Source organism: Haemaphysalis longicornis, unplaced genomic scaffold (assembly GCF_048455015.1).
Source record: "Haemaphysalis longicornis isolate Haplotype H1 unplaced genomic scaffold, Haemaphysalis longicornis Haplotype H1 scaffold_5, whole genome shotgun sequence".
In the NCBI taxonomy this organism is placed as follows: Eukaryota; Metazoa; Arthropoda; class Arachnida; order Ixodida; family Ixodidae; genus Haemaphysalis; species Haemaphysalis longicornis.
The window spans coordinates 8054154-8074052 of record NW_027526385.1 but is presented as its reverse complement, the minus strand read 5'-3'; positions in this window follow the sequence as shown (position 1 = coordinate 8074052).

Here is a 19899-nt window from a genome sequence, read left to right as displayed (position 1 = left end):
CTGTCTGTCTCTGTACCCAGCTAACGCTGCCATTCCTAGCACGTGAACTCAACAAGCGGCACGTCGCTCCCTGATTCCACTCTTTAATCTTTGACTATAGGTGGGATTTTGCTTTTAATTACGTTTGTGGATGTCCCGCGCTTTCCCCACCCCAACCTTGAGTACCACGGTGGAGCGGCGTTTCTACGTAGCGCCCTTTAACATTGAGTGCAGGGGCGTGCGGGAATTGGGAGGTTGGGAAGGGAGTGGAATTCTCTAGAGGGTGGAGCCATCCTATAAGGAGAAGGGCAGCATAGACTCGAGGGCGCCATCGTTGTCGGAACGGCTCAAACGGGGGAGGGAATCTCTGAGTGCGGGAAAATATGGGGACGGGGTTACCATATAAGGTTGGGTGCCCTCAGGGCTGCAGCCGGGTGTGGAACCCAGAACTTCGCACGCGCGTGCTCATAGTAAATGCACGAGGCTGATAATGTGTCAGCGGAGATCATTTTGATTGCGACTTGCCGTCGTCAAGAGAGGCGGCGAAATGAGAAAAGGAGAGGAGGGGTGACTTATACTGAGTTCTGAGTGGTCTCTTGCTTTCTACAAGGTTCGTAGCGTTAAAAACAAATCTGTTGCGCTTTCGCTTCGGCTGGGACTTAAAATGTCGGTAGGAATTTGCAATCACGACTTAGACTCATCGGGTTGTTTTTTATCGAATACCTACAGGCCGTTTTTTTTTAACTTGACCCTGACCACTTTCAACGCACGAACCCTGTCGAGCGAGGGAAGCTTAGTTGTACTACTACTTAGCGGAACTTTGCTGTACTTCTTCAGCATTAATGAAAAAGTTGGATCGCAGCCGTTGTGATTAGGGTAAACAAGCGATACTTGTTAAAGATAGTACAGGCCTATGCACCAACAACTAGTTACGATGATGAAGCCGTAGGCATTTTCCACGAGGACGTAGAATCAATGAAGAAGCTATCAGCATACTTCACGGCTGTGATGTCAGATTTTACGGAAAAGTCGGTATGAAGAAAGTAGGAGAAAGGTCAGATGGAAACTTTTGAATTGACAATCGTAACAGCCGAGGAGATACGCTAGTAGGATTAGCGGGGAGAAATAAGCTGAGGTTGATAAACACACCCTTCTACAAACGAAAGCATATGAAATGGACATGGAGAATCCCGGATGGAAAAACCACAAAAAAAAGAGAGAAGCAAAATTGACGTCATTTTAAGTGGCAACGCAGGCATTGCTCAGGACATAGAGACTAAGTAAGATTCGGAGCAGCGATCATAGGATGGTTAGATGCGAAGTAGGGCTTAATATCAAAAGAGAAAGAAGGACGTTTGTGAAAAGTAAGAAACTTAGCATGGAGTCAGTCAGAGCCAGGTCGCAGGAGTTTCAAATAACTCTTCAAAACAAATTTGCGCTTCTAAACGAGAACGAGCTTAGTGTAGACACGCAAAATGACAATCTAACAACGGCAATCAGCGAATCTGCAGCAGCTGTAGAAGCAGTATGTAGGCGCAAACTGGAAAACTAACTAAGAAAACGAAGGAACCATTTGCGAAACGTAAGAAAATAAAAGTGTCAAGTACGGTAAATCGAGTTGAGTTAGCAGAGCTGTCTAAATTCATTAACAGAAGTAAAAAAACTAAATACATGCAGGTAACATACCATGATCCAGGAGACGCTGCATATAGTTGGAAGCTTGAAATCAACTTACAGGAAGTTAACAATCGGGAAACACTGAATGTACGCACTCGCAGACGAGCAGGGTAAAATTACGCACAACATAGACGAGATAATGAAGGTAGGAGAACGATTCTGCACCAGACTGTATGCCAGCGACATTGCGCCAGGTATAGCTACTTAGAGTACAAGGTTAACTTGCGCTGTCCCACTAGTAACTAAAGAAGGTGTAGGAAAGACTTCCAGGAGCATGAAAAGAGGAAAAGCTGTAGGTGAAGACGGCATAACCTTGGATCTTTTGAAAGAGGGAGGACACATTGTACTCGAAAAGCTTGCCGCACTATTTTTGGAATATTTAAGGACTCAAAAAGCGCCCATAGCCTGAAAAAATGCCAACATTATTCTGATTCATAAAAGGGAGTTTTCAAGGACCTTAACAATTACAGACTCATCATCTCACTCTCAGTTGTTAACAAGCTGTTCACCAAAGTTATAGTTAGCCGAATAGGCGGCCGCCTGTGGTTCCTAACGACCTAGAGAGCAGGCTGGGTTTAGGAAAGGGTACTCAACCATGGATAACGTACATGCCATTCAAGTGATGGGAAAATCCAGAGAATACACTACATCTTTTTGCATGGCCTTTATAGATTATGAGAACGCGTTTGACTCAGTACACACCCAGCCGTGCTAAAAGCATTAAAAGATTAGGAAACAGAAGAGACCTACATAAACCTTCAAGAAGACATATATAGGGGATGTACTGGAACTATGACACCTGTCCCTTCTGCACAGATCCTGCCGAAAAAGCTGATGCGGACCATCTAATACGATCGTGTCCTTCACTGGACTCAGCTAGAAGGCGACACCTGAGAGGCACAGGCCTTCATCGTGGAAGACCCCCTGACTTCCACCGGTGGCTCTGGGGACCCCACCACCGCTCCTTTCTTGTCTTCCTTCGAGAGATGGGTGCCCATCTCTACCTGTAAATATGTTATTTTTATGCCGACTACCAGACAATCGCAAACAAACAAACAAAAAATCATTTACTTCTTTAGCATGAAAATGATGAGAATCGAATGATTTGTCGACATATTTTTGTTTCATATTCATGGGCCGCCGAACCCGAATGGAAATATTTTCGGGCCTGTAAAATATTGAAGCAATAAGAAAAAAATCAAAGCCCCTTTCTTAAGAGAAACATGGTTAAAAGGCGGCGCTTTCTCCCATGCAACTTGACTCGATGTCAAAGTCTAAAATTGAAACTGCTTTCACTGTGTTGGAATGAAGCAATGGGATAGACGTCTGTTTTATAACTCGATGGACTCAGGTTTGATTGCGACCATGGGGAGGGTTTTTGAAGACGACAGTCTTTCTTGGGCTACTTGAACTCGAAAAGTTTGGTCTGCCTGTGTGCCTGCTTGCCTGTCGGTCCGTCTGTCTCTCGATTCAGCCACACGGCCAAAGAGAAACAGATGCTGCACAATAGGTTTATATCACCGTCATCACCACCACCATCACCATCATCATCACATCTACGCCCACTGCAGGGCAAAGACCTCTCCCATGGATCTCTAATTATCGCGGTGCTGTGCTAACTGCGGCAAATTTATCCCCGCAAACTTCTTTATCTCATTTGCGGACCTAACTCTCTGACGCCCCCTGCAACGCCTGCCTTCTGTAGGGATCCACTATGGTACGTTTAATGGCCAACGGTTATCTTGCCTTCGCATTACATGCCCTGCCCACGTCCATTTCTTCTTCTAGTAATTTCTACTATGTCCTTAACATGGGTTTGTTCCCCACGCGTTTATGTGCCCACAGTAAAATCTAAACGGCTAAGTCTGGTGGCGATGTTCATACTTATTAACATTGTTGCACCAAAACTAAATATTACTCTGGTCTGGGGCAAGACATCAATACGTAAGTGATATTCGCAGTGTTTTCTTCATTACAAATACACGGATAGTTTATTTAATGAACGATACCTCCAGAAAAATGCAAAAGCGGTCGCCCGTGGTTTCCCTGGGGGCATTTTAAAAAGTCAAAACGGCAAGAGTAACGAAAGGTTCCACATTACAGTTTTCACGTTCTGATTGGAACGCACGTGGAGTAAGTAGGGTACCTGGATTCCCGCTCGTCTGCGCCGTGCGGCAGCGCTGGCATCGGGGCATTCGGCGTGGAGCAGTGGAACGCGCTAAATTTAAATCGACTTGAGCGAACCGCTAGCGTGTTTATCTCCCAGGAGCGAGACGGGAGAGGAACACCATGGGAGATGAGCGTGAAAAAAGAGGGAGACATTACCTGGCAGTTGCGCGAGACGACTATCGTCTTTCGTCGATATTTGCAACTAAGCGAGCAGATACGAAGCCAATTTCTTTTCTTGGGGCGCTTGGTTTGCCTCCGCTTATCATCATCATCATAGTTTTGTTAAACCCTTTGTGTAAAGTTGGCTTTCATGCAGTCCGTTCTGCTTTAAGACTGCATCAATGAGGTATGAAAAGCTTCGCTTTAAAACGAACTCACCAGTGCATTAGTTTTATGTTAGCGCGCGCCTGGTACCCTCTGAAGAAACCAGAAGCACTATATAAACTTTAGATGTCATCGCTGATTCAACGTAGCATCATTATCATCGGTACCGATCATCACGTGAGCTGCCCGCTCGAGCTGCTTCCTCCTTATAGTCGCCATCTTGTCAATAGAACCACCGCTATATTTTCGCGACGTCACGGCCCTTGGTCTCTCCCCTTATTTTGAAGCGCCACTACAATCACAGTCATGTTTCTTGCCGTTGGCTTATGATAGCGGCGGCCAATCTCACAAGCAATCCCACGTGACGACATAGGAGGTGAGCGAGAAAACGGCTGGCAAGTCGGCGCTGATTCATCTGTTCTTCTTAATATATGGTGTGATTGTTTCAAGTTAGTCTTAAAATTGATAGAAAGGGACATCCAAGAGCCCTGACGAACAACTGGGAAGGCATGACGCTAAGATTTAAACTCACGGGGGTTTGTATAGAGCACGGTGTAAGATATATCTTACACCGTGTTATAGAGTGCCGTTCGACAGTAACATAAACACTTCACTAAAGCGAAGTCCATCGCCGTTTCACACAAAATTGCCCCGTCTGGCTTCTGTCAGCCTCCCCTACCGTAATCTAACGTCAACGTCCACGAACTCTTGCTTACCCTAAGAACAGAAAGAAATATTTAGAACACCGAAAACCAACATAAGACAAATATTGCACCATAAACTGGAGATGTAAAAGCAGGCAAAATCCGGACTCAAACCACCGCCCTTGAGAAATGGTTACTGATTTGGAACCTCTACATCACAACAACCAACACGGAGCAGTTAGCCGGAAAAAGTTTAACATGGTCGGACGGCAGTCTGGCCATTGCTGTAGCACCGAGATGGAGCGCCATTCGACGGCACTCTATACACTGCGTTAATATAATGTGATTACTGAATGAGTCACTATGACAGCTGGAATTATGAACCAAAACGCGCTTCATGTGCCTAGAAGATGGGGGAATATGATGATGATGATGATGCCCTCAAAGATTTTGTCACGTACCCACAAGGGAGATTGGCCAGGGCTAAATCGGTTGTTAAATACGTGGGAACTTCAAAATACGAAATTATTTCCAACAAGAGGCTGTAAAAGGAAACTTCGTTATGAATAAATCCCGAATTACCCATTAATTAGCACCCTTCAGCAATTCAAACGACCTGAAGCAGTAAGAAAATTTTGAATGCAATTATATATATCCCTTTTTCAAACCCAAAATTTCATGCAAGTGGAATCGAAAAAGTCAACCCCAAACGCTCAATTGGGCCCTTCAAAAGCAGTTGTCTAGCTGTTGAGAAGCGGCGATAGTCGACATGGTGCTCTGTTGCACTGCTCAAATCTTCTTCTTCACGTGGCACATCCTTCCGGATGAAGATGACCGTCTATGTCAAGGCGCGGACCACGTGACTAATGTCGAAGATCAACATGGTACGTGGCGATGATGCCACGATTTAATGATTGGACGGCTGAACATATCTTGCTCCGTGGGCTGAACCATATGGCGCACGGCGATGCATATTAGGTGCGGAGTACCTTAGCACAGAGTTTCATACAATAACAACTAGACAGGAATCTGGCTCTGCGATCGTACGCCTCAATGGGCGTGATGGGTAGTTCTGGATTCGGATTGGCGCTCGATGGCTTGTGGAAGTTATTATAGGTTGCAGGCAGTTTCGTTTTTGTTTTGAATTACATGAACGCATTTGCCTACGCGGGGTGTGGGAAGAAGCTATCAAAAATACGTTTCTCCTTGAACTGCATGCCGCAGCGCACTGAGTGGAATGTTTTATAACTATAGAGTTGTGAATTGGGTGGGTTATCAATTCATTGCCGGCACAGCGAGCACGAAAACACAAATGACGGTGCCCTCTGCGGCGAAGTTGTCTGCGAATTAGGAGTTGCGGCGCTGCTCATTCGGCAGAGCAATGTATTGCCGAAGCTGACGACGGTTGCGAATCGCTTGGAACAGCCGCACCTTCCGTGCGAACGCCGGCTCCTACGGCGTCGACCGGCAGTACCGGCGGCTGGTAGGAACGCAGCTTGATGAATGTCACTAATTCAGGCAGGAATAACTTCTCCAAAGGTAATCGGTTTCTTTTTTTTTTATGAGCACAAATTGTTCTCCCTATTACAAACCACCAGCTCCGATACTTTTAGAAATAGTTTTTAAAGAAGTCCTCGTCCTGCTGCAGTTGGCGGTAAATGGCAAACCTACTCCAGAAACCTCCTCGACTGCGCGTCTGCTTTTTATTAAAACGCGGCGCTTCATTTCGTACAAAACCAGTTTTCGGTCACTAGATTTGTCGTTCGTCGTGCAGTTTGTAAACGGAGAACCGGGCAATAAGAGTTTTTTTGTTAAAAAACACAATTTGCGCAGCCGGAGGCCCGTTTCGATTCTACGCAATCCGGTTCGAAACTACCCATCATTCCCATTGAAGTGTAAGCGCCGCTGCCATGTTCGCGTTGACCCTAGCGCCAGTTTCCCCTCTAGTTATTATTGTATGAAACTCTATGTACCTCGGGACCGCACAACGTCCGTCCGCGTCCATGCGCATAGTTACCAAATCTAAAAAAAATCACGCAGGCACCGGCAAGATTCGAGCCTGTGTCTAGTAGACCAGACAGGGTTAGTGTCGTCTCACCCATTGGGCTACGGCCGTGAGTTAGTACCCGAGAGTCAAACGGCTTACTCCCTCGCCTGACATGGTTCGGAGTACCTCAGGACCTCCCAATGTCCATCCGTGCCCATCTGTGCGCACACCACCATCAAGCGAGCATCAAGCGAAATTCGATTTGAGCCGTGAGTTGCAGTTTCATTTGGGGAATAATCAAATCAAGGTGCAACTCACGGCTCAAATCGAATGACGGCAGGGGCGCAAATCGGATGTCACTCGGGGCGCAACTTGGATGTCATTTCGAGTCCCCGTACTCCACACCCTCGCCATCATACGCGGAATGGAGATGCTGCCATTTTTATACTTCATACACTTAAACCGCTCCCACCCTGTGGCGTGCGAATCCATTGTTTGCCCCACGCCTAGTTTGCGGTTCCGCAAGGAAGTTTTCGGCCACCGAATTAGCGTATTTCGGGAATGCAGACAATAAAACGTTTCGTGCGAAACGTTGCTGTTGCTCTCCCATGAAGACAGCAATTAGTTACGAGGTCATAGGAATACGATACCCTTTTCGAAATGAATAGAGTGCAGATTTGTATTGTAGTGTTTATAAAGGACTTTGCTTGGAACGAAATTCGAATGCTTCGAATGCTTACATTTCGCGTTACACGGAATCGGACTCGTCCTCTGAATGGAGTTTATCAAGCGTCCTAATCAGGTCAAGCACCCCTCCACTCTGTCAAATCTCGTTCATTAGGGTAATGAATACGAGCTCCTAGACTATCGCCAGCAACACGGCCATTTGCGTCAATGAAGAAAGGGACGGTCGGGATCATTCATCGTACACGTAACACCACAGCCGGTCGGGCACATTCGGGATAACGTTCAGGCTCCCCCGGAAAGCAGTTTAGGAGCTGTGCCGTGCAGGTAACCAAATAAAAAAAGAGGAAACGGAATTGGAAAATGACGCCGTACGGGCAGGTGGGAATGGCGGCTCACGTGACCTCCCCACCGAACGCGGTTAGCGGTGCACATACTCGCACGCCTCTATTGGTCACGTGATGGATGCCCTTGTTCATGCCCGCTCCAGCTTTATTCGCGCTTTGTTCGCAGCCACCTTTGGCGCGGCAGGAAGCGCTTGGCTCGTTTCAATTAGGACGGCGTGACGTCTTCATCACCCGCCAGGTGGCGCTGATCACGCCGCTCTCTGGGAACGCCCCCCGACACGGCACCCAGAGACGTCCTCCTCTACCGCCGGTGGGGTCCCTTCGAAACCCCCTCAACTAACGGCTTTAAAGAAAACCGCTTGTTGTTCACTCCAAGTTTTGGGTTACGTTATTAGAAGTTCAGTGCAGCACTGTAGAATGCTCGAAAGGCATTGCAGCGACAGCGTGCAAAGAGCATCCTGAAGACATGCCGGCAAGACCCTTTTTGTTGTGTTGGGATTCCATGGTTCATCGTTTGTGGCATATGATGCAGGTTCATGGTTTTAGACCACCCCGGCGAAGTAAAGATTGTCAGCTCTTTAGCGGGACCATTTGTTCTACCTTATTTTTGTGCATGGCAATGAGCTTAACAACTCTTCATGTTAATATTGTCACGGAACACCTACGTGGACAATATTTCTCATAAACACAATCTGCGGTAGCACATCTTAAGCTGATACCGCCTTTAAATAACGAAAAAATGCCGTCAATTGCGCGGCACTACTTATTTAGAAGAAGAGGACAGGCCACCGCTATAATACGATGTAATAACCTATCACAGCAATGCAATTCGGCTGAAAAAGACTTTTCTTGCACATCTTTCAGACGTGCGAACTGCCGTTTGCGGCGCTGCACGAAACTGTCACGTTTTTATTCAAGAGTCCACGCGCAAGCGCACGCACGATTGCGGGCCAGTGGCTCATTTCCCGAACCTGAAAGTCTACAGGAGGCGCTTACCCCGATAAAAAAAAAAAGGTACACTAAGGGCGCTTACCGCTCTTTCATCTTAGCGGTGTACTTTCCAAACTGTCCCCCCTCACTTAAACTGTCCCTCCTCGCGTAAAATGAAGCTGTTTCAAACCTAATGGAGCGAACATCCCTGTTTCGAAGGCCTCCTCAAACTCCTCAAGCTTCAAACAGAACGACAGCTTGTGCGTGCTAGCTTCCTGTATCTTTTGTTTTCGTCTATTTGCAAGAACCCGATAGCGTGCCCTTCGTGTGCCGCGGAAATCAAGGGGTGCCCCCTTCCCACGTAAAACAAACAGCACATCTTGTGGCCACCGCCGCTAAACCACGGCCTATTTTATTTTTCATTTGGTTTAAAAAACGGCTCTCTTTTTTAGAGCTTTAAACAAATACAGGGCACTTTTTTTGTGTTTCGTCGGAAGTTTCGCAGCGCGAGCCGTGAGCTTTTTGCTCGTGCTTCAACCCCAGCAGGGACGTAGATGTGACGTCGGCAGAGTGAAGCGCGATTAGCGAAAATGAAACACGTAAAAAGTTTAAAACACGTTTGTAACATATCCCATAGAAACTTATGGGAGTGTATTGCGCTATTAGCCTACTTGCACAGTGGGCGTTTTACATGCCTGCTTAATAGCTGCCGTGCTCACGCATGCGCAGCCGGGACAATTTTTTAAACCGTCGGCGTGTGCCGACCTTCTCAAGACTGCTTGTTTGATACAGTAGTTTATTTCGCAACCCCCAACTGGGTGTCCGTGCATTCTTTCACTGTTTTTGTTTATCTGCAATTATTATAAGTACACGGCCTAATGCTTCATAAATAGCAGGGCCGAATTCTTTGACCTGGATCGTACAACAGATTGTTTGTCCGTTGATAATGTTTCACGCTACTCGTAGTATTGAACGCGACAAGACTGAGAAGGCGCAATATAAAAGCCATCAGCATGTGTTCTGCGTGGTGCACACGAGTAAAGTTATCGCTGAAGTGGCTTACTTCCCTAACAAACAGAAGTACAGAAGTGAGAGCTGCACCCCCTTCAGCTTCTAGTAAGTTACACGGCCAGTTTTCAACGCTTGATGGAACCCCTACAGCGGTGTTAGTAAAGCGGCGATCTTTATTTTAGACGGTTAACGCTTCAATTATTTTTCGCGGAGGATAATATTTTTGAAATATGCTGAAAATGTATGGTAATTCTAAGCTTATAGCTCAGGCGGAGACGTTGGTGACAATACAATTAACGGAAATTACTGTCTGACAGCCACTGCTGGAGCATTTTTAACTGAAATCTCAAGACAACAACATCAGTAACACAGTGCGCCCATCGCCGCGTGTGTTTGTGGCGATATTATTTCTGCCTTCAACGTTTTAACTTGAACCTGTAGCGTTTCAAACGTGTCCGTGGTACCCGAAGCTAGCAAATAGGCGCCTGCACTGAGTACGAGGAAACATATTGACAGGCGTGATGGACGAAGGCGGCTGATTCCTTGTCCAAACAACGGTCGTGTGAATCGAGAAACCGAATCGCGAACGAGGTCCGCTCTTCTATCCTACATTAAATCTTTTCAGAGCGACGATGAGGACGAGAACTGAAACACTCAATCCTAGTTGGAATGAATCATTGAATGCTCGTGAAAAAATATGAGCTTTGCGCTTGGCTAACGCCCCCCGAAAATTGGCGTGGTGACTGAGCAGGTCGATGGATTATGTGCGTGGTACCGATGGCTGTCAACTTGCCTGTTTGACAGCAAACACTTATTTTAGTCTTCGGAAAAGTGTGACTCCTTGTGATTTAATCTACCTTCGGCGTTGAGGGCTTGTCTGAGGGCGCAAATACAACATAAGGTGTTTTCTGATAAAAAATCTTTCTTACAGCAGTTACAAGGCACAAGCTTGCTCACAGCACCCGCCGCAGGAAATGATGCTTTACGGGGGTATTTGCCCACGGATCTGAGATTTGTTCGGTTGAGACTGAACCCTCATATCGCTATTAAAAAAGGCGCCATTTTGAAGATCTTGATCTATATGGGAAAATATTCTAAATTCACCCCGTAGTAATATTTAAAGAATACCTGTTCGATGTCTGCATGCGAAGCTGGTCGAATAACCGCAAGGACTTACACCCGCATCAATATTTTCAGATATCGCCTCCGACTACCGTCTCTGAATTTTATAGTTCTTGTTTAGGGATAATTTTTACATCCTGGTAAGATCGATGTGTACAGGGTCGCGGTATTCTCCCCGTATAGCTCCAGTTTCTTGCTTGCCGATGCCTATAAAATACGCGATAAACATGACGATAACTTTATGCTATGGTCAGCCTTCACTAACGCGCCCATGCACTGATTACGTTATTTTAATATTACCACCACCACCACCAATGGTGAATTGAGATGTGATATCAGACATAAGAGAGGTTTCCAGAGGCTACGGTGCATTCCCCAGCACAATGGCTAATTTAATCCGCCGATGCGCAAGAGCTAAAGTGTGCTCAGACTGTGGATTTTCGATAATCAGCGCAATACTTATGCCATGATTGAAAAGAACCAAAGATGATTAAAAGAGAACACCTTAGGGAACACGCCATTTAGCACCTCTTGGCAAGGAATGCTTTGTGGGGCCGCAAACACTGTACCACGCACAAACGATGGGAAGGATGCTTCGCAGGTCACCCGTGCAAGTTACGGCTGAAAGGCACCGGCGGGAGAGAAGAGGGGTCAAGGGTCAACCTCACCGAGACGGCCGCTCTGGCAGGTTTAATCAACACAGCGCTGCGGGAATGGGTTGCTTCCCGCACGAGCCGCGTACGCGCGGGTCTCGAGAAAGCACGAGATCAAAAGAAGCGCTCGCTCGCGGAACTAAACACGGCCTTTGTCCGTGGCTCTGCACTGGTTCGGCGCACCGAACTTGTTCCCTCCTCGTTACGAAGGAGCGTCCGAAAGTGTGATCGTAGTGCTCGGTAAGACGTACCTTTCTTGGGGTACGCCTTACTCACATCCCGGGGACGAGTTGGGGCAGTGCGAAAAGGCCACGAACTGACTTAACGGCGCGTCCGTTGGCACTTAGGCAAATCTTCTCTGAGAGAAAGAAGCATCCTCTTACGCCATTTATTGGAGCATTTGGAGAAATCAAGCAGATTTACTGCTCTCTTAAGCCCTAGCCCCTCACCTTCCCACCTTTCCAAATAGCGCAGCCTATTGTTTCCCTTTCTGCGTGCCTAGTGCGAAAGCACTATTACCCTACCTCTGTAGGTTTCACGGAAAACTCGTGAAGCCTGTATCGTGTAGCCTCATTCATGAAGCTTGTTCGGAGAAGTTCCCGTGTTTTCCTTTCATGCTCTCTTGCGCTAAGCTTGATGCATAGCAGAGGGAGGGGGCGATACAGGCATGCGACTGCTCGACGTTACCCCCAACGTAACACTCTGACGTCATTGTCCTCAACTAGTACACGCGGATTCACGTACGATGACTGTGATGTTGCGGGAAACGTCGGAAGGCTCACTTTGAAGGTTATCAAACGTTAGGCTTAAAACAGAATGTTAGTTCTTAGCACAGTCCATCAGTGACATTTAAAATTGGGCTAGTGCGTAAAGGTTCATGTGCGCAGCGCAAAAAATGACAGACACAGGAAAGGAAAACACACGACAAGCGCTGAACTTAAATTAAACCGTTATTGAAGAAACACAAAAATATAAAGCCAACAGGCTACCCGAAACAACGATAAAAAACATGACAAATAAAACCCGATAAATGCTCTTGCACAGAAGCACGAAGTTCACATACCCCACTTCGGGAACTTCGGGAAATGGCGAAGTTCCCGATGCGCCATTTCTGCGTCTAGAACAGACAAACAAGGAGCGCTAACGCACGAGGCACCCATTTTTCCGTATTTGAACGGCTTGTACCCCCTCCCTCACCCATTGATTGCAATGCCTGAACAGGATTGTGGTATCACTTTAAAATGATGTACAACCGCATTCCTTGCAATGCGTCGAAAAATTTCCTGAAAACGCTCCCTGGAGAAAATTACTGCGCTATCGCAGGCGAACATTTAAGCAAAGCCCCGTTTGGCCGATATAAAATCGATCACACTTGTCCCCGTCTGAAATGATTACAAGAAATTCCTGTAGTTTGTCATATTTTTGCGTGTCGTACTGTCGTCTTGTCGTATTCCTGTGTCGGGATTCTGGCAGCTGGCTATGTCACGACAGCGTGCAGCCGGCATAGCGACAGGCAGTTCTGTTGTGAGTACATGGATGTGTATCGTTGAGAAAATTGGCTTTGTCATTACGATATAAATATGTGTCGTAACAACAGGTGGCGACAACAGGGCTTCTGTTGTCACAACATAGCTTTTTGTCCTACGACAGGAATTATTGTTAGGTTTCTGCGGTGTTCCTGTTCTCATTTTACACTGTGGAAGGAAATGCAATAAAAAAACATTCGATTTGCAAGGAACCAACTGTTGCTCATGCTTTACAGCACGGCTCTTTACTCGGCCCTTTTTACTTACTCTCTTTTCGATAGCGGGGCAAACGCTGTTTAACTTGTTTTTTTTTTTTTTTTTGCCGAAAACACCACATTGACGTTGTATCTGTTCCCTACGTCCATCGAACGATGTGATACATTGTGCAGATACGGGATTACAACAACCTTTTTCTTCTGTTTTTTCTTTCGGTATTTGTAAATACAGGAGCTGAATTTTCCTTCACCATATCCAACAGCTTTATGACAGGCTGGTAAATGACTCCGTCATAAGCGACCCTTTCTGAGTCTGCAAATATGCAGCTAAAGCCGTTTTCCGAAATCGGACTCGATTTGGCGAAAACAAGTGGTGAAGAAGGCCCACATGTCAAGTGCCTACCGGCAATTGACAAATTGACAACAATCCCGTATTGTATAATCTTGAGGTGGGCCGTCCAGTAGTTCTACAAAGGCTTCTTCAATCGCTGGCTAAAGAACCAACACACATGACTTTCCTCACACTTTAACGAGAGGGCTAAAAAATGAATTATGCCATCTTTAAGTGACCCGCACGTAAATGTCAGCCCGAAAGCACGCTGATTGAAAACTTTCAAAATGTCGACCTTCTGTATGGGGTCGTATGGCCTGCTCTCCCCACCCCCTCCCAAAACATCAAATAAAAACGAGCGAATCATTGACATATCTGAAAGTTTTTTGTGTCAAGCACTCCAGGTCACGTTCCAATGCGCGGTGATGATGATGATGATAATAACTTTATTTTGCCCAAAACTGGGTGAAAGGAGGAAGGGAAAGTGGGAGCCTTCCTGAATTCCTCCCCCTCAGATGGCGGCCTGCAGCCCTTGGGCGCGAGCGGCATCTTCGGCCAGTTGGACGACCTAAACCTGTATTTCGGTGTCGGAGTTATATATAAGCAAACAGGTATCCCACTGCTCCACAGTGGTGATTCGTAAATGATGCCAATAAAATGTCCCTGTCTCGGGTAGATCAGGCTGCGTGCGAGGGGCGGAGGCTTGGGCCTGCTAAGACAGTGCGTTCTCGAGCTGCTTTGTTGGCAGCCTCATTGCCGCCACACCTGTATGGTATGGGCAGGAGCCCACATCAGCTCCACGGGGTCAGTAGGAGAATTTCGAACAAGAATTTGGAGCGTCTGAGGAGAGATGGTGCCGCTGCCAAAGTTTTGAGTGGTCATTCTCGTATCCAAAACGATGGTTTTGGGGGTTGGCCGCTGTGTTAGTGATAGGGCGATTGCCGCTTCCCATACTTTTGCCGCATGACGGTTGTTTATTGTGAGGGAGCTGAGGGGCGAGGATTTAGGGATGGATGTTGCCGCCACAGCGTACGGGACGTGGTGCCTGTAGTCGGCCGCATTTACGTAAAGCGTGGTTGGCTTAATTGGGTATTCTAGGTCCGAGCCCGTGCACGTTGTGCCCTGCGTGTTTTTTTTTTTTTTTGTGCACTCGGTGTATATTGCGTGAGAGAGGGCGGATAAGGAATTGTGCATGAATGCTTGCTGGAATGAGGACTTTGGGATCAGTTATTGGCGGAGCTCGCAGACTCAATCTATGGATAATCTGTCTACCAGTGGGCGTTGTCGACAGGCGTCTGAGTTGTTTGAGTTTATTGGCCTCTAATTTCTCTGCACTATTGCAGATTCGCAGCTGTGCGAATCTGGAAGTGGGAGGGCTGTGGGGTAACTGCAATACCGTCTTGTATATCCGGCGAATGAGACAAATTTTGCCAAGTCTGCTTGGAAGGGATTGAGATGTGGCATGGAGTATGTAATGCGACTTATTACAAATGATTATGTATGCTGGTTTCGCACAATTACTCGTGGCTGGCGCTGGGAAACCACCTGTAAGTTTATTTAAAAGCGTTGTTATTGCCAAAAAACGGTTTATGGAAAGCAGGCACAGCTGGTGAGCACTCTCCAGCTTTTTATTTCGCAGCTTAGTGTTGCGGATATACTTGTGAATGAACTGCGGAACAACTGAAGCTCGTAATGACTAAAATGCAATTAGCAACATCTCCGTTGTGTACGCGCTCCGGCAGCGAAATGGATTCTATGAGCACATAGGGAAGAGATGTGCGCAGAAAATAATAACACAGGGCTAGCAGCAGCAAGGAAATCTCAATGGAGCCGGGACACCTAGCCATTCCGCTCTTATTGCACGACCTTCGTTTCATTCACGTGGGATTTGAAGGCTGGGGTCGTAGATTACGAGATTACGATGGGGATCAGCGTCCAGGTGCACCAAGCAGCACCCATCGCTGGAAAGCCAAGGGTCCAGGTGTGTTTTTGGAACAGATGTACACACGGACGCCTTGTGAGCGTTCAGGGGCGGTATTCTCGAGTTTTGTCCCTTTTGCGTCCCTTTCAAAAGTGTCCCTTTTGACGAGCCCTGATTGGCTAAAAGCAAAAAACCGGAAGTGACGTAACGCAAGCGCGGCAAACCTGCTGCCAACGTTCCTCCATGCTGCTCGATGCTGCCAACGTCCACTTCTTAACCGGAAGTACGTCACGATGAAAGAGACGCAAAAGGGACGTTTTCAAAAGGGACAGTTACGAGAATACCGCCCCAGGTAACCTTGTTTGGGCTTCAAACTGGCATAAGGAGAAGTCGTAAATTGAGAACTCAACAAGCGCAGAAATTATATAGCCGCGTGATATAAAGTTGGGGTGAGTAATAAATACAAGGGATTAAACGGAAAAAAGTTATTGGCGTGAGATATGCAAAACTGTGGACTTTAATAACAGGGTTGACATTAGGCTTAAATGTAAAGAACTAGCAAGTGAAAAATTATAAGGACAGCGGGGAAAAACAAAATTTGAATCAAACTCTATTATTCCACCTGTCTGAGTATGTAGAGTAGTAAGTAGTGGACATGCAACCTATTGGTTAGAGAAAATGTCTTTAAGGAAACGTTAGTCGGAGGTGCTGAGTGTTGCACAAAGTTGTATGTGCCGTGAATATCGGCCGTTTCAACGCCGAAGAACTGCATCAAATATTTTAAATTAAAATTTGTTTTTCGTCCAAACTGAAGAGCCTATTTTGCAGTGTACTCAACATCCACTAACAGTACTTAGTTTCTGTACGGAGAGAGCGTCAGTCCAAAAACATGCACTTTCTCTTCTCACGGAGTTAACTTTCCAAATCTATGTTTGATATCACAAAAACTGGATGACGCAATCAGTAAGGACCAATTCTTTCTTTCTCTACTACTAACTTTCTCTACTACTAACTTTCTCCAAAACTACTTTCTCCAAGGTACTGCGTGTCCAGGAGTGCAAATCGGATATTATTTTCGTTCTAAAGCATGGTTTATTGGAGGCCTTAATTTATTTTTTAACCGTCGTGATACCTCAAAACATTCACAAAGTATCGTGATGCCAAAAAAAACTGTCCTTCCAAACAAATCTATGCCCGGTTCACTGAGCCCGTAACTGTGCCCCTACTTTGCGCACATGGTTCGACCATAGCACTAAGTAGACGTGGCACCAACAGATTACCAGGCTGTCGCCAAGTTTCCGGCCAGATGAGAACATTCTTCATTTCTCTTGAATCCCCCACTTTTAGAGATTTTCGAGGTAAAGTTCGTCTAGCTGCACGCAGTAGAACAGCAGCAGGGGTCGGAACTTGCTCCGGCAAAGTGGATGGAGAATCGCACGCCGTAAGTCCGCTCTATTCTGAACTTTTTCGTCTTCCAGTTTTTGTGGCTCGCTCTTAATTCCTTCGCGGCCATAATTCAACGTTAGGCCTGCCACCTTTGTTTCCGCATCGGCCTTTACCCGCTGCAAAGCACGCAACTTCATGCTCCGTAGTGCCTCGTCCAAGATCAGAAAGCGCAATTGCCCACGTGCGACCAGTGGGCTAACTTGAAGCTCATAAAATTCTAGCCTGTGAGACCACGTAAAAAGAAGCTATGAAAAGATGCTTAATCCAACTTTTTCCCCCATTGCACTTCCTTTTCCCGTCACGCGGCTTTATAAGACCGGGGCAACTTAGTATAATACAAGTGATCTGTGATGCACGCTTCATGGAGCTTCAGGACCCTATGTCTGACGGGACCTCACACGCTCCATGAATTCCAAGTGAACAGTCATTTAAATATTTCGTGGTTGTGCTTCAGAACACAGGGCAGATAGGGCGCGTAATTGGGTTTCCAACTTGGGGACGCCGAAGTAACAAAACAGGCCGTGCATGAAGACATTTTTCTCTTGCTGCGCATTCCCGTGCACGGTCTTCGGAGGAGCAGGGTGCGGTTCTCAAGGTTAATTCTCAAACGATACGGAATGTGTGAAAGTGATGCGTTGAAGAATCATGCAAGCTTAACGTTCCAATTTCCTGTTTCTTTTTCTTCTGCAGTGGGTGTGAGGGGAGCTGGTTCTTGAGGGTTGCGGTTAATGCTAGACATAATTAAAAACTTTCTTGGGGCGAATTCGTTTCTTGGATGAATAACACCACGAAACTTTTCCGGCTCTAGTAAAGAAACTTTGTAGCCATGCTCGAGAAGACTAGAACCTTGGCGCCCCCTTTCAAAGGAGCAGATCACTGGATAAAAAGCACATATTTTCAACAGTGCCAATTGAAACGTAATCTGCCTCCATGCATTAGTCCAAGCGATCCATCAAATTACTAAAAATTTGCCCATCTTTCACCCTGCAACAAATAATCTCTTCTTCCAGTTATGTGGGTAAAAGCGCAGATCTTGAGCCCTCATGTATGTTTCAGAGGCATAGTCTCATGGTACCTGAAAGTGACAATAAACTCAGAGAAGCAAAAAGATTTTCTTGGAAGAAAAAAACAAACATGTTCCCTGATCTTTTAGCGGTGCCTTCTTACGACGAAAGCGCGTTATCTAACACCAGCCTGGAGACTGGCGCTGAGTCATCATCTGCTCTACACTTATTCTCTTGCCTGGTTATTCCGAGCTTCGCCTCAAATAATATGCACGTGACGCTCGTGATGTCAAAAAAACTTTAGCATGTCGTACGTATAACTCAGAGACAAAACACTACATGATATGGTTACGAGTGACAAGGGCAGAAAATTTTTTTATGAATGCTCTTTTTTTAATGGCGTGATGTAGTCGCATGCATCGCGCAAAGGAATAACGCGGATGGGTATATGCACAGGTAGTACAGCAAGCGATGTGGGAGGCAGTAGAACAGGCATCTTTCATTCATACAACTCCCATGTATTAATGTTTTGGGGTATTAAGCGATCCTGCAGTTGATTGCACATGTCTGTTTGAGCGACTCGTGCAAACAAACACGCATACGCACGCACCCCCGCCCCCTTCCCCGCCCACCTACCCACCCACGCGCGCCAACTAATGCGCATGCCCGCACACACACACACACATGCACTCACGCACGCAAGGACACACATATATGAAAGCACAAAGTGATGCATTAAATACTTAATGCTAGGGCAATTCCATGCCCTGATGCAAGTTATCGGAGGGGTGGCCATGCGAGTAAAAATCAAATGCTCTTCCTATAGCCACGACGATGGCAGAAATGCGAATCTTTCTTGCGTACAAAAATCAAATGGCAAAGTGCCAAAGTAAAAACTGTTGCAATCAAAGTCCAAACGTCAATGATCAAAGCGTAAGCCACCCGAGACTCGCCGAGAGTCACAGTAGAAACCCAAACAACAGCAAACCAATTCCTCACGAGAAAGGTGCACACCCACATCACCGTCGTTAGACGGAGGGGATTTGAACTTCGTTTGAAGGTAGAATGCGCTAAAGGTGCAGTGTGGGGTTTTGTTTGAATAAAGAGGCGGCACGTATGAAAAGATCTACATTTTATTGGTCAACTCCACCAAGGTCCAGAGCTAACGCCTGCGCAACGAACCTAAAGATTGTTAAGCGCCCCGAATGCGACAATGGTGCGATCGGATAGACCTCGGCTTGATGGCGCGAAAGATCCAGGGCCGATTGTGACCACAGGAAGCGTTTTTTGCTTGTTTCATTACCCATCATAATCCCTTGCACCCTCATATTGTGTGAAGTCGGCTTTCCTGCAGTGCGCTCTGGTTACGACACCGCCATCAGTAAGGCCAAGAAAGCTTCGGTTTAAAATAAATAGTGCATTTGTTTCACTACAATGAACCAATAAAAACGTGACATTCGTCATGACAATAATCACTGATAGAGAGATGTTTGGTTTTCGCCATCACTGGTAGCGGCATCTTCAACCCTAACGCCTAGAAAGACAGGTTTACTTCGCACTTTACAGCATCATAACTAGAATGCTTGCTTCAGAGAATGCCAATGAGGGGACGTGGGTGTTCAAAATTTCTCTGAAAAACTAATACATTCTAGACACGCCGTTCGCGTCAGTTTGGTGCAAAAAAGAAACACAGCTTAAAATGTTTGCAGGTTTTAGTTTGCCCATTCGCGCTTGAGCCGAAGCTAAAGCCCTGTCAGCTACGTGACGACGAACACATAGGGCACGAGAGCATGGTACCCCTAATTGAACACGGCATCTACCGCTTTTCCACTGCAGCCGAGTCAAGCCGATCCAAGCGGAGCAGGCTTAGCGCGGTGCGGTGTATTCGAAAGAAGCGGTAACTGAAAAAAGAGTAGAAAACAAAGCAAA